Source organism: Myotis daubentonii, chromosome 2 (genome assembly GCF_963259705.1).
Source record: "Myotis daubentonii chromosome 2, mMyoDau2.1, whole genome shotgun sequence".
Lineage (NCBI taxonomy): Eukaryota > Metazoa > Chordata > Mammalia > Chiroptera > Vespertilionidae > Myotis > Myotis daubentonii.
The window spans coordinates 99,796,367-99,812,527 of NC_081841.1; the positions used below are offsets into that span (position 1 = coordinate 99,796,367).

General features: G+C 45.8%; 1 protein-coding gene across 1 annotated transcript in view; it reads right to left on the reverse strand.

The window, feature by feature from the left end:
- The window catches only part of SPATA13 (spermatogenesis associated 13), a 158,136-nt gene extending 144,064 nt beyond the window's left edge, over positions 1-14,072 (reverse strand). Inside the window, exon 1 of the mRNA XM_059684002.1 lies at positions 13,906-14,072. The gene's annotated coding sequence lies outside the window, so the exon portion shown is untranslated. The remainder of the gene's footprint in view (positions 1-13,905) is intronic.
- Between the last annotated feature and the right edge of the window lie 2,089 nt (positions 14,073-16,161).

The following is a 16,161-nucleotide window of genomic DNA, read 5'->3' on the forward strand; positions in this document are numbered from 1 at the left end:
TGGTATCAAAACAAAGTGCAGACCAATATAGACACACAAATGTTTAGCAAAATAAAATGGAATTGAGCAATATATAAAAACTAGAGGTCTGGTGCACGGATTCGTGCACCGGTGGGGTCCCTCAGTCTGGCCTGCGCCCTCTTGCATCAGGGACCCCTCAGGGGTTGTCAGAGGCTCGGTGCACGGATTTGGCCCGACCCCCACAGGCCAGGCCGAGGGACCCCACCGGTGCATGAATCCGTGCACTGGGCCTCTACTATGCATATAAGATCTTCAGTTAATCTCTTCCTGCCCTCCCCCCTACCCTTTTCCATCTAAGATTCATCAGTCTGTTCCATGTTTCCATGCCTGTGCATTGAGCGTCTGCCCCTGGTGGTCGGTGCGTGTCATAGCTACCAGTTGAACAGTAGAACGGTCGCTTAGGCTTTTATATATATACTAGGGGCCCGGTGCACGAAATTCGTGCACTGGGTGTGTGTGGGGGGGGAGTGTCCCTCAGCCCAGCCTGGCCCCTCTCACATACTGGGAGCCCTCAGGCGTTGACTCCCATCACCCTCCAATCGCAGGATCGGCCCCTTGCCCAGGCCTGACGCCTCTGGCCTAGGCGTCCGGCCTGGGCAGCGGGGACCCGCAGCTGCAGCAGCCCCACGATCGTGGGCTTCGCTTTAGGCCCAGGCAAGGGACCCCTAGCTCCTGGGACTGCCAGCTTCGACCGTGCCCAGCTCCCATCGCTGGCTCCACCCCTACTTCCTGCTATCACTGGCCAGGGCGGCAAAGGCACCTGATTCTCCAATCATGGCTGGGGGGCAGGGCCGCCTTTGCCCTGCCCCCCAGCTCTTAGCTCCCCCGTGGGTTGCCGATCACTGTCAGTGGCAGGGGGCTTCTTCCTGCTTTCCCTTTCGCCTCCCTGCATTGTGCCTACATATGCAAATTAACCGCCATCTTGTTGGCAGTTAACTGCCAATCTTAGTTGGCAGTTAATTTGCATATAGCCCTGATTAGCCAATGAAAAGGGTAGCTCGTACGCCAATTACCATTTTTCTCTTTTATTAGTGTTGATATATATATATATATATATATATATATATGTATGTATATATACATATATATGTATGTATGTATATATATATATATATCTATACATATATATATGTATAGATAGATAGATAGATAGATAGATAGATAATTATACACATGACCAAGTGGTGTTTATTCCACTTAGGCTTATTCCAGAGATTGAAGACTGATTCACTATTTGAAAATTAATCAAATAATCCACCACATTAATAGGCTAAAAAAGAAAAATCACATATGATCATATCGATTGATACAAAAAAAAGATTTGATAAAATTCAACCCCCATTCATCATTAAAAAAGCTCTCAGAAATACAGAAATAGAGGGGAATCTCCTCAACTTGATAAGGAGCATCTACCAAAAGCCTACAGCTAACATTATATTTAATGACAAAAGATGGGATGCTTTACCCCCACCAAGATCAAGAACAAGAAGCAAGGACGTTTGCTCTCACTGCTCTCATTCTAGCAATGTAATGCTAGCACTAGCCAGTGCAATAAGCAAGAAAACAATAGACATAAAGCTTGAAAAGGAAGAGATTAACCCATCACTAATTTGCAGATGACATAATGTCTGCATAGGAAATACCAAGGATTTTACCAAAAAAACTCCTAGAATTAATGAATGAGATCTACAAAGTTGCAGGATACAAACTAAATATACAAAAAAAAAAAATTATATATCTATGTCCAAGCAATGAACACGTGGACACTGAAATTAAAAAGCCAATACCATTTCCAATTTTAAAAAATTAAGTGCTTAGGTATAAATCTCAGAAATAGTACAGGAATTACATGCTAAAAACTACACAATACTGATGAAAAAAATAGAGAGGACTACTATGTTTCCTGATCAGAAGATTCAACATAGTAAAGACATCAATTCTTTCCCAAATTCCAGCAAAAATTTTTGTAAATATACAATATTCTATAATTACTATAGAAAGGGAAGTGGCCAAGAACTGCTAAAATAATTTTGAAAAAGAAGAATAAAGTGAGATGATCAGTCTACTAATTTTAAGAGTTATGTATAACTATAGAAATCAAGGTTTGATATTGGCTGAGGAATGGACACAGCTCAATAAAACAGAAAAGAGAACTCAGAAACAGACCTACATAAGTATGCCAATGGATTTTTAACAAAGGTGCAAAAGCAACTGAATGGAAAAAAAGTGTTAAAGCAATTAGACATTCATAGGCAAAAACAAACAAACAAAAAACCATGACCTAACTCCCACACTTTATACAAAAACTAACTCAAATGGATCGTAGATTTAAAAGTAAAATTTTAAGCTATGTAACTTTTAGAAGGAAAAAAAGAAAAAAAAAATCTTCAGAATCCAGGGCAAGGCAAAGAGTTCTTAGACCTGACACCAAAAGCATGTTTCATAAAAGGAAAAGTCAATAAATTGGACATCCTTAAAATAAAAAAAAAATTTTGTTCCTCAAAAGACCCTGTTAAGAGGCTGAATAAACAACTAGAGTCAGAGGACATATTTGCAAGCCAAATATCTTTAAAAAGGACTATTATCTTCAGAGAATTATGCAAAATGAAAAAGTCAATCCCAACATACCATACAATTCCAATTTTATAACATTTTTGAAATAAGAAAATTATATGAAGAAATAATTAGTGTTAACCAGATATAAAGGAAGAAGGGCAGATAGGAGGGAAGAGAGTTTGGCTACAAAAGGACAATGTGAGGAATCTTAATCGTGATGGAAATGTGTCTTCACTAGATCAATATCAATGTCCTAGTTGTGATACTCTACTACTATATCATGTAAATATCATTGTGCTAATCCTGCATGTGCATCTACAACTGTCAATCTACCACTACTAAAATATAGTTTAATAAAAATTAATAAACCAGAATTTTAAACTTTTCATGACACAATTATATGTATACTGTCTTAACACTCAAATCCCCACTCTCTTCTTTTGCCAACTCTTGCCTCTTCTGTGACAGATGTTGACTTTTACCAACATTACTCCAGCTAATTAAATCAGTCTACATACACAGCATTGCTGTGTCTTATACCAGGACTGAGGTATGCCTTTAAACTGGAAGTTCAAAATTATGTTAAAGAGATCTTCTCTTGAATATCCAAACCTCACAAATGATAGAGATACATTCAGTAATAGAACCTAGGGCTTAGTGCCAGAAGTCTGTCTGAATTCCAGGGCTGATTACCCAGTCATGCACCAGCAAACATGTGTGGCTCCTCCCTATTAGGTCATTGATAATTATCATCCATCTATATCACTGCCTTTGAAACCATTCACCTAAGTCTTGGAACAATCCCACGGTTATCTGCCTCAGACTGTGGGAGAAGTAGGATGCACTGTAATTCTAAGACCATGCGTGAGCTACATCAGCGGCACAGCCTTCCCAGCTCAATTCTGTGCTGTCAGATCTGCTCTGCAGGTTCTGAGATGAAAGCCACCACTTCACCAACTTCCTCTGCCTCTTGCCAAATGGCAGCATGACTACATGAGGCAGACAGTAGGCAATGCTTTCAAGTGGCTCTGCACTCAGATGGCACAACAGCGGCTTCCCGGGAAATCTGAAACCACCCAGAGAGTGGGTAGATCCTGACAAAGTCTGAATTCCTCACTCTTTCAAAGTGGTAGCTATGGGATCCCCCCAATGAGGAAACATCTTCCAACTAAAAACCCGTGAGCAATGTGTTCCAAGCTAATACTTTCTGAATACTGCAGCAATGAGTTTGTACAAGGAAAAGGAAGACTCACTAACCAGGCACATGTAATACCTGGTCACTGCATGATCCAGTTCTCTTTAAAACAATCACAGAGTAATAAAATCATGGGCTTTAGAGAGTTTTGTTTTGTTCGTTTTAAATCCTTTGTCAATAATGACTAAAGTGCTTCCCAGTCTTTTCAGTTGACCTGGAAGTGCACAGAAGGCAGCTGTCCAAGTTCAGAAGGACAAGGGCCCAGGCGCCCTCCTGCTGAACCAGGCCTCCTTGCACAATGTTCTGTTTATCCCAGGCTGATGCGCATAGATACCCACTATCTTTATCTTGAAGGAAAGTGTTCCAATTAGCACTAGGTGTTCTTGAAAATCCCCAACCCGAGAAAAACAGATGTATTGTGTAGAGAGTAAGACCTGGCGTCTACAGAGAACTTTCTAGGAAAGCCTAGAAAACTGCCCTGTCCTGCTGCAACAGGCGTTTCCTTCTTCCTTCAGACTCCCCATCCCAGCAGAAAACAAAAACAAAAGATTAGTAGGATCCACCCACAAAATAAAAAGGATATTAGACTCCTATAGCAGGATATCAACAAAAATGTTATCATCTACTTGAACAACTTAAATACAGTCATCCAGCATGCTCTGAAACATAATAAGCCACGGTGCTTTGGAATAATTGTTGCATGGGGTTTGACTTAATTAATCTCAGCAGGTTTGAAAATAGCCTGTGTGATAAACTTCCCTCGGATGCATGAGTATGAAAATGAAAGCTGGCCTGCCAAATCAGATATAGTCAGGCAGTGGCAGCAGGATCACAGGGTTTGACCTATCCACCTGCAAGCATTGACCTTGGAATGCTAGTGTTCTCACTTCCGTTTACTGCTTGAAGGCTTCAGGATCAGCACCCATCCAGGGTAAGTAGGCACTTTGTATAAGGGGTGTGATTAGAAGTAAGATTAGGAAAAGCAGAAAGAGTTCTTGCTTCCTCCTACGAGAGTCCCTCTATATCAGCAGGAAGGCAGACAGCATTCCCTGAGCCCAAGTATTTTTCCTAATTTTGGTTGGAGCCACAAGAAGCACAGATGGTCTGCAGGCAGATCAGCAGACAGGGACTGATGGAGCACACGTACCCTTCTCACTTCTCCTGGCCCCACCTCGTGGAAGCAGAAGATTCTAGCCTAGAACAAAAAGTCTACAGGAGGTTAACCTTCATCAGTCTCCTCTCATCCAACAGAGATCAAATAAGAGAAGGTGAGACTAGCAGGGGAAGAGATGAGGTAAGCACTGCCTGGATTACTGTCGAGACTGGACATTGCAAGCATGTGCTAAGCAACAGTGTCTCACCTGACCAGACCGCGTCTGTGTTTATGAACAAATGGTCTGTCCCTTCATCTCAATGAGCATCATCATTATCTATGAGCCAACATGACTTGCACCAGCTGGACACATGGCATCTTGAGAGCTGAGTCTGAGATGGTGTTATGCCTTCAGATGGCTCAACACTCAGCAGCTGTTTAGACCAATGTTCGCTGGTGAGGACAGCAGTTGGAAATACGCCTATAACCCCGAGTCATCCTGATTCCACAGCTTCAAGTTTATAATTCAGTCTTCTTACAGGTTGCCATGACTTGTCATTGAAAACTAAATGTTTAAAGAAGCTGCCACTTTTTTTAATTTTTATTTTTATACTTACCTGCAGACATGTATACTGATTTTAGAGCAGCGGTTCTCAACCTGTGGGTCGCGACCCCTTTGGCGGTCAAATGACCCTTTCACAGGGGTAACCTAAGACCATCCTGCATATCAGATATTTACATCATGATTCATAACAGTAGCAACATTACAGTTATGAAGCAGCAACGAAAATAATTTTACGGTTGGGCCACAACATGAGGAACTGTATTTAAAGGGCCAGAAGGTTGAGAACCACTGTTTTAGAGAGAGAGGAAGGGAGGGAGAGAGGGAGAAAGAGAAAAACATCAACATGAGAGAAAAACATCGACTGGCTGCCTCCTTTCCATGCCCCGGCCAAGAATCGAACCTACAACCCAGGTATGTGCCCTGACCAGGAACCTTTTTGGTATACAGGATGAGACTCCAACCAGCTGAGCCACCCAGCCAGGGCACTGCCATTTTCTTATTCAGAATTCAACTGTATCATTTACTGAGTGAGGCCAGGAGTCTAAGACTCAACTCGTATTAACATCTCATTCCATGTCATACTGATGTACAACAGAGCCTATCACTCTGCCTCCATCACACACACACACTCACTCTGCCTCCATCACACACACACACACACACACACACACACACACACCACACACCAATAGATCATGGCCAAGAAATGGAGCTGGCGCAAAACAGAGGAAAGTACCCAAGCCTGTTCTGGGAAGTGTAGCACACCACAGTTCTGCCAGAGTGGCCTAAGGACACAGAGAGGGACACTCTAATGCCAGAGCTGACCTCGACTTGGTAAAACAAGTAGGCTGTTCAGTAAGATGAGCCAAGCAATCCACTCTGGGGAGTTTAGATTTGTGTCAGAAAAGTGAGAGGTAGAAAAAGCATAGAAAGCAGGTCTGGCAGACCTTAAAACATACCATTTTAAAGATTATTGTGCTTCCCTTTCTTAATGTATTTGCAATTATTTGTTAATTTTAAAAAATGAAATGCATTTTTAACGTTTATTTTAAATATATAATCCTTTTGAATATATATTATTTTGAATGAGGGTTTGGGGGATGTTATTTCAGAAGGATCCATGGAACATTTAGGCAAGGGCAATTCCTTTGAAGGCCTGTATTTCTAAAGCCTATTCAGTCTGCGGGTAGCGTGAGTGACAATGGTAAGAGCACACAATGGAGGCTAGTCTTTACCATAATACTGAGCCACTTGTGTACTGGCCATACAAAGTTCCCCAGTGGTAGATTTTCACTTTGTAAATGGGCAGCAGAACAAATATAGTGAATCAATTATTTCCATTTGCAACACACATTTAAATGTACGGGGCCGAGCTAACAGCAAGCATCAGTTACCTGCAGGCCCTGCAGAGCAAAACACAAAACCAAAAACATCACCTCACTTTTCCACAGAAAGAGAATAAATCATAAACTTGAGATAGGAATTCACCGATTTCTCCTTTATTTAATAATCTGGCCATACTGTAGGACTGATTCTGGACTAAATCAAATTAGAAACCCCCGGCACTTAAACTGGATCACAGATTGCATTCTAAAGGTACTGACTGTGGATTACGTGCCTGGTCCCGGCTAAACTGGATTTTAATAACTTGTGGGGATATAATCGTTGCATGGGGGTTTGATTTAATTAATCTCAGTAGGGTTCAAAGAAGGCCCATGAAATCAACATGAAAAATGTCCTTCAGATGGTCTATTATTAAAGGTTGGGTAATTATGTCACCAAAAGAGACAGGTAGAGAGAAGGCTGCAGCTACAAATTCAAACCAAAAGAAATATTTCATACATGCTGACAGAGAGACACACACACGTGAAAAGAAAGGGTAAAATTGCTTGCTCGGTGTTTGGTGCAAAGCAGGTGCTCATCAATACTTTTGAATTCATAAAACAATGAATGAAAGTTGAATGAGTACGTGTGGCTGGGCAAGGTATGCAAAAAGATTATACATTCTTTCCAATAACAGAATATGCAATTTATAACATGATGAATTTAGATTTTTAAAAGATAGATCACGTGCCAAACAAAGAGAGACCAGGCCGAGGGATGTACTGTGTATTTGAAAACTAGCATTTAGGTGCAATAACAGACTAGAGCAGGTACAGAATCCTAGGGCGCCCAACTCCTACCCCATTCCCATCCACACTGTGAAGCATTCAGACATCACGATTTTAGAACATGGTTACATTCCACAAATTCAACTGTTCCCTGTCAGAGCTGGGGAACAGGCGCCTGGTGCCGGGAAGGCCAGTCTGGGGTGGGAGAAGGGGGTCTGTGTGCTGTTCAAGCATGATCTTCTGCATCTTGGCACAGAGAATCAGATATGGAGATCTACCACATTACGGCTCTTTCACCTCCCAACTCTCACAAAAAAAGATGAAACCAGGAGATCCCCAAACCAACAGGCATTGAACAAGTGGCGCCACTTTCTCCTCCTCCCACCACCAAAACCATCAGAGCCTCCCCCTTGGACTCAGTCTAAGCACTCACTATGTACCAGGCACTCTCCTAAGCATGTCACAAGAATCAACTCATTTCATCCTCTCACCAGCTCAGTGGTTCCCAAACTTTACTGCGCCTGGGAAGATTTTAAAAATTCCAATGCTGCCTGGCTGGCATGGCTCAGTGATTGAGCGCTGACCTATGAACCAGAAGGTCACGGTTCAATTCCTGGTCAGGGCACATGCCCGACTGTGGGCTCGGTCCCCAGTTAAGCGTGTGCTAATGTTTCTATCTCTCTCCCCCTCTCCCTTCCTCTCTGAAATCAATAAAAATATATTTTTAAAAAATTAAACCTAAGAGATGGGTACCATTACTACCTACATTTTTCAGATAAGCAACTGAGGCACAGAGAAGCTAATTTCTTCCCACAATCACACAGCTGGCAAGACACAGAGCTGGGATGTGAACCCGGGTTATTTGACTGCTGCCAAACGCTAAGAAATCATGTCAGGTGGAGGTGTCGTAGAACTAATATAAATTACTAGTATGTAATGAAATGAGTGGGGAGTGCAAAGAAATTGTGAGATGTGCACTGGCGAGGAAATACAAGAAATGTGGATGGCTATCACCACAAGGAAGACCTTACCCAGCCCAACCAGCTAGGAACACAGTTACTGTTCTCTGAAAAGATTATCATGTCGCCACAGAGGGAGGGGCTGTTTAGGGTTCCTGGAAAGCTCACGTTCTAGAACAGCAGTTCTCACACTTTAGTGTGCATGGAAATCATGTGGAAGGCTGGTTAAAATAAAGATTCCTGGGCCCTAACCCCAAATTATTTCAAATTCAGTAAATCTGGGACAGAGTCCTAGAATCTGCATTTCTAACAAGTCCCCAAGTGAGGCTGACTCAAAAGCACTGCCGGGCACACTGTAACAGTCACGCAGGATGAGCTGGGAGTGGCAGCCACACACAGCTCTGGGAGGGTCCCTAGTCACCAAGTTTCCGCACCTCTGCTTATCCTGTTCCCAGAGGGTGAAATGCCTCCCTCTGCCAGCTCCTTCCCCAACTTGCTCACTCCTGTTACCACTCAGCCTAAGCTGCAGTTAGCTCCTCCTCCAGGAAGCCTTCCTGGATCCCCAGCCTCCATGTGCTCCCCTAACACCCTTCCCACACACCTGCTGTGCACTTCTCCCACCAGACAAGACTGTGACCTCCTCTTGGGGGCAGGGGCTGTTTCTGTTTACTTTCCACTCCGGCATCTAGCACAAGGCCGGGCACATAAAAGGTACACAGTAAGTGTGTACATATAAGCACTCCACCCCACCAGGAAGAGGAGAAACAGAGCAGATTTCTGAAGCAGAGGCTGCTCTTCTTTAGGCCATGGAGTCCCAATATGTAAGTCGGATGTGCTTCAAAGTACATATGTAAGTTGTTTGAGGACCGGGAACTCACTTTTCTCTCTATCTATCGTAAGGGTGACTACTAGTAAGAACTAGGGCCTAATCTCAGAAACTTGCTTAATGTAACTGAACTGCAATTTTAACTCTCAAGCACAAGACTGCTCACTGTTCCTGTTAGACAGAACAATAATTTCTAATGAAAGGCTGTGGTCAAAGTTCCCATACTAGGAACACATTGCATTCCTGGCCTTCTGTCCCCTCCGCTGTAAGACAATCAAATCCTAGACTGCCCCTCTTGCCTTTGCACCTGCCCAGATGGTGAGCCAAGGTCCCAGAGTCCTGCAGCCTGTCTCCCTCTGTGACACTTTCCAGACCTGTGTTCTATTTTTCTCCAGGGACAGCCTGTCAGTCCCAGGAAGCAGATTCTGCCTCAATGTTAATGGGGGCTGAGAGGAAAGGCCACCCCTCGCCCCAGGTTAGTTGTGCAGATTCCTCATGGAGATCCCCAATCCCATGGCTGAATCCAGAGTGCGAAGGATGGGGGCGGGGGGAGAGGGACGGGGTGGGGTGGGGGGGTATTCCCATCTAGATCTGGAGGCCTAAGTGGAAGATATTTTCAGTCCCTGGTAAACTTTCATTTCTTCCACAACGACAGAGTGGGCCTGCCACAGGAGAAACAGAAGAGGTTATTTCTGACCAGGAAACCAGGTTCTTTAAGGTTCTGGTTAGATGAGGTCACACTCCTATGCGCAAGACATTTGAACATCATGACCACAGGATGGGTCATTACCTGGGTCCAAAAATGTTGACACCCTGACCACAGCAAATTGCCACAATCAAGTAGTAGAAATATATGCCATTTTCATTCCATTCCTGGCATTGCCACAGCTCCCCGGTGTTCTCCCAGTCAGAAAGCGCCACCCGCACCAGAAATGAGGCCGAGGGAGGACTGGCCCTGGAGCTCCTGTGAGGCCTCATGCTCACCGCACCCGGCCCCTCCTCTCATGGCTCATTCCAGCAAGAAGGAATCATCTAGCATATAAAAGGCTCTGTGGGAACATTGCTCCCTGAAGGAGTGACAACTATAGAGCAGAGACACATGGAAGTGCGTGGGTCTTCTGAGCCAGACAGCCCCATGTTCAAATCTCAGACCTCTCACTTACTGCGATGCTCTGCCACAACATTCCTGAACCTCCATTCCTTCAACTGAAAGGAGAGCAGTGAAGCCTAACTTGCTCTTCTGTGTAATGACTTTCATCTGAACCACAGAGTGCAGACAATGCTTTGAGCAAATGTTTCCTCAGTGCTACCAAGGATGGTACATAACCACCCATCTCATTGTAGGGGCATAAGAGTGAAGTCAATTACACACAACATATGCCAGGGCATTGGGGTTTAATTCCGTCAAGAAAGGCTGACATGGAGTGAGATTAGCATCATGGGTAAACAACATCACCCAGGTTCCCGGAGGGTTCAGAAATGGATTAAATAGACAGGAAGAAGCACAGCTGGGAATCAGGAGGGCACTGGTGGAGCCTGAGTCCAAGAGAAGGGGGCGGGCACAGCAGAGCCAGCACAGAATCAACCACTAGCCTGACAGGCTCTCCCCCTCACTGCTGTTTCCTTTGAGATGCAGAGATGAAGAAAATCATATAATCGCTTTGTACTAATGCACTTCTCTCCACAAATGGAAAATATAATTAAATATTACAGTTACTAATTTTCAAACTGCCATGTATTATAAGATTTGCCTCTAGAAAGCACTGTACATTTGGTGTTCTTTCCTGGTGTTTTGGAAATAAAAATATTTCTTTTTAAAACATTTGACTTTATACATCTGTAGTTTATGGTTCCATTTATGCTATTACATGTATCAAAAGCAAACATTTTGTAAAACGTTTAGCTTTCAGACCAAAAAGAAAAACTATTGACACTTTCCATTCTAAATGAATCCTTCCAATGCCTCTGAGCTCAGGAAAGGAAGGGAAAGAAGGTTCATTGCTTCAAGCAGCAGGCGGAGATGCCAAGGCATGGGCTGAAGGGCCCTGGGACAGGCCGGGGTCAGAATACCTACGATCTAAGTACAGGTCTAATGTCCTGCGCTTCTCCCTCAGATACGTCGCTCCATTTCTTGGGGGTACCGTTTCCTCATCTGTGGAATGTAAGGTCCCTTCCAGCTATTAAAGTGTAAAACTTTACCAACACTCTGCTTTAGTGTCTGCAAAAGTAAAAATACCTGCCTCCGACTTTCAGGAAGGTGGACACTAAAAGGAAATACGTGAAGAGCATGGCAGTTTAGGATCATATCATGAAACAGAAATAAACAAGACTCATAAACTCACAGGGCTATGAGGGACCCTAATGGTCTGGCCAGCTAAAGTGAAACTGAACTCTCAATGCACAGAAGCTGACGGCTGGCAATGGTCTTTTTTATGAAACTTTCTTCTGGGTTTCCTGTGGCTGAGAGGGCCAGTGCACCCTCCTCAGGAAAGCAGGCTGGAAGTGACCCGGGACTGACAGCCCAGGCAGGTCCCCAGGCTTTCAGGGGGGCAGTAGGCATTAGGTTTCCACCACACACCATCCTACAGGTGAGACATTCTGTATTCAACTGGTGTAAATTCCAGACTAAGTAAAACGTGCAAGTAATGACCTCATTTCCAAAGCTGATACCAGTCTGAGTGTAAAAGGTCCTCTGGTGAGAAAGCCCAGTCACCTGGTGAGAAGAGGGGCTCCACCACTACACACACAGCCATGAGAAACCAGGCCTATCACCTAACCACTCTGAGCCTCCCTTTTCTCATCTGTAAAATGGGCACAGTAATAGTATCTACCTTACAGGGATGTGAGGAGAACTGATGTTATCATTGCACATAAAGCTCTCAGAATAGTTCTGGGCACTGGATAAGTGCTACCTAATATTCATATTAGTATCGATATTCACTTTATTGAAGAACTATGTATATGATACTCCTTCAGTAAGAAAACAAACAGGAGCAGATGGGAAGGTCCTGCTGGGGAAATGCAGGTGCTTGCTGCCTCGTCCTCCTGACACTCAAGGTATCTTGCAAGGTCAGGGAGAACTGTTTGGGAAAGAGGAAAAGGAGCTTGAGATGCTTCTGGAGTAGGAAAAATCACAGCCAAAGGAACTGAAACAAGGTGTGGTGTGGGTGCGCACAGGTGTTGCTGGGAAAACACAGGTCAGGGAGAAGTAGGTAAAAGGCTAGAAAGTCCTCCGCCACCGCCCCCCACCCCCGCCACCCCCGGGGTGGGGGGGGGGGGGGTAGAGAAAGTGGGGCGAGAATGAAGACAATTGCAGGTGCCTAGGAGCACAGAAAGGAAAAGCAGAGTCAAACCCAGTGGGAAGAAGAGGGCGCCAAAGGAGGAAAGTGAAAACCGGAATACTGGGTAATAAAAAATAGCCACTGGAACTCGAAATGATGGCAGGGCCAGAGAACAACCTTCCTCAGCACATGGAGGAGCGCATAGTCTAACAGGCACCCAGAGAGCAATGCAGTGAGAAGTCTGGAAGATGGGGGAGGGTGAACATCAAGAGAAAAGACATATTTGTTAGTAAAGGTGGAAAAATAAAGTAGAATGAAATGCCTACATAAAGTAGAGTGAAATGCCTGTGCCTGTTAGTAAAGGAGGGCAAAGAACTGATAGACCTGGAGCGGTTAATAGGGAAAAAACACCAGTCAACACAAAATATGAGGTGGTGTGCGGAGAAAACCCTGGAGGAGGGGGCACAGCTGATGTGTGAATTTGGATAGCCTAGGTAACAAGTGATAAATAATTCAAATTATTCTTCTATTTTCAACATTATTACCCAAGGCTGGGAGGAAGCAACTAACCGAGTGTTGTTTCCTTTGGTTTGGCTTAGTTTTTCCTACTTGGAGGAAAGGGAAATTTGCTCCGGCTCTGTAACTCTGCAGCCAGATGGGTGGCCCGCCAGCCCCGTCGCCTGTCACCTGAGTTCTCCCTGGCGTGGGCAGAGCGCGGGCTTCTACCTTCCTGGGGCCAGTGTGGCAATTCCCCCACGTCGTGAAGAGACATGGAGTCAAACTAACTCAGAGACCACAGACGCCAGGTCCCAGTCTTTCCCGTGGAGAGACCCAGGTGCGACCTGGGGAGAGCCTGGACGTCGGAGCTAAGTTCCCCCCACCGCAGCCCTCTCGGTCCCCTGGGCCGGCGCGGGCCGCGCAGGTGGCGCCGCTGCAGGGAGCTGAGCGGTGCAGGGAACCCCGCTGACCGCCGCCCCGCTCCCGGCGCCACCCGCAGGGCGGCCAGGCGAGAGGAACGCCGGGTGAAGTTTCAGGGTCCTCCCTAGACGGTCCTGCTGGGGGTGGCGCCTGCACGCCTCCCCCTCCCCTCCCGCCCCCCGGCCACACCACCCGGCCAGCCGAGGGCGCCGCGCAACCACCGCAGGGAACCAACAGGTGGGCAGCCGGGCGGCTCCGGGAGGAGGCGGCGGCGGGGCGATCTCAGGCTACGAACGCCGCCGTGCGGCGCTGATCCTTCTCCCGGGTTCCCAGCTAAGAGCCCGGGACACGGGCCCCCCGCCCCCCTCATGCAGCCTCACCTCTCGCGGCCCCCATTCGGCAGAGTCTCCAAAGTCAACGGATGCAAGACTTCCCTGCGACCCTGGGCCGGGCCGGGTCCCCCGAACTCCGAGCACGCCGGGCGCTCGGAGAGCCTCCGCGCCGGTGCGCCGCCTCTGGGCTGGCGGCGGGCGCGGGAGAAAGCGGCGCCTGCGGTCCGCCTGCGCCGCAGCCGCGGGGCTCCCCGGCCACGCCCCCAGCCTGCTCTCCCTCCCAGGCCACGCCCCTGGCCCGGCTTTCCCGCCCCCCTGTCCCCTCCGCCCAATGGAGCCAGGCCACCGGGCGGCTCCCGCAGACCACGCCCCCAGCCGGCTTCGCCCCGCTCCCCGCTTTCCATCACTTAGGTCAAGCCCCCAGCCTGACTCCCGCCCATTGCACCCCACCCACGCTGGCCAGTGGGCCCCTGGTCCCCACTATCCTCCCAGCCATTCTCACCTCCACCCCCATTCTCCAACAGGGTACCCCCTCACCGCCGGCCACCCCCCTGGCCCCGCTACACTCCCTCCCTTGACCTCAGCGCCACTTCCCTTCAACTACACCCGCTTCCCACCCCCCACACTGCCAGCCCCGCTTCCTTTCAGCCACCCTCCAGGGACTCGGGCGTACCACACCCCATCAAACCCCCAGCCTCGCCCAGGGCGGGAGGGGCCTCTGCGTCATCCAGGCAACTGCCTCCCTCTGCCCCCCCCCCACCACCACCACCACTGCGCACTCGCCCCACCTCTGTCTTGGAAAAATGTTTGCTCTTCTAGGCGAAGGTTGCAGTTTTCTGAGCAAAGGAAAAGCTAGGTAAGGATTTTTTAAGCTACCGGTTTCCTCAGGGCCTACCTAGGGCATGCCTTCTGGGGACTGTATTGGTGAATTCACTCAAAGAACCATCACCTTTGTTGTGTGGCTCAAAGCCTAATCATGAATTCACATGAAAACCACAGAGGCAAAGCGGACCCTCCTTGAGCTAGGATCTGGGCCACAAATGTTCCGTGATTGTTTCCTGATATGCAACTCATGGAATTCGTAAAATAAACACATTCTTTTGTAAAAGTGTCTGTTTTTTTATATGATTCATTTGAGCGGTTATTATGTGCCAGCACTATTATTATAAACATGCAATACTTTAATAATTAAAGAAGAACAATAACCACTATTTCTAAACTGAAGAACATATAAAAGTATTATCCAATGAGAAGTCAAAATTTATGTTGTATATGCTTTTTTCAAATAGTGAAAAGAAACTCTTCAGTATGATACTCAAATGGTGGATACATTGGTCAAAACCCACAGAATATACAACACAAAGAGTGAACGCCTTCATAATCATCTATCAATTTTGGCCCATCATTTGTAACAAATGTACCACACTGGTGGAAGATGTCAATAATAGGGGAAACTGGGGGGAAGGTGGGGAGTGAAAGAGTGTATAGGAACTCTGTACTTTCCACTCAATTTTTCTGTAAACTTAAAACTGCTCTAAAAGACAGTCTATAAATGAAAGCACCCACCAAAATATTAATAGTAATCTCTGGGTGGTGGAAATATGGGAAATTTTTTTATTATATTGTTTGAATCTTTATTGAAATTCCCCAAATTTTTGACAATGAGCATGTATTTTTAAAGCAGACACTAATATTATACAAATAAACTATGGAAAATTTTAGAGACATAGCATGAGAGGCTAATGTTGAATGTCTCATTTCTACTTGACATAACCAACAAAATCTGCATAAAGCTCTCATAAGTGTTAGAAAATGAAATATCTTAGTATTGTTTTTAAAAAGAATATCAAGGGCTAAATTGAGAGGTTTTTAATTTTCTCTTTAGAGTTAGCACAGATCTGAAAAGAAAATCTGTGTCTCAAAGGATCATCTCTGCCTGCTTGGAAACCATTATTACTGTTTACATAACACTTTTTCTAGTGAAGAAACACTATTTAAAAAATTGGCCTGCCCAGTAAATAAATAGATTTCTGCGGAGTTGTGAAAACTCAGCCGAGGCATCTGCTTCCCTGTGACTCTGGGCAACCCTTTCACCTTTCTGAGCTTCTGCTTCCTCTTAAGTGAAAAGGGAAGCAATGGTTCTCTCTCTCTCTCTCTCTCTCTCTCTCTCTCTCTCTCTCTCTCTCTCTCTCTCTCTCTCTCTGAATTGGCTGGAAAATACAAAACTTTAGCCCAAATAAGATTCTTACTATTGCCCTGGCTTGTGTTGCTCACTGGTTAGAGCACCAGCCTGCATACCAAGGG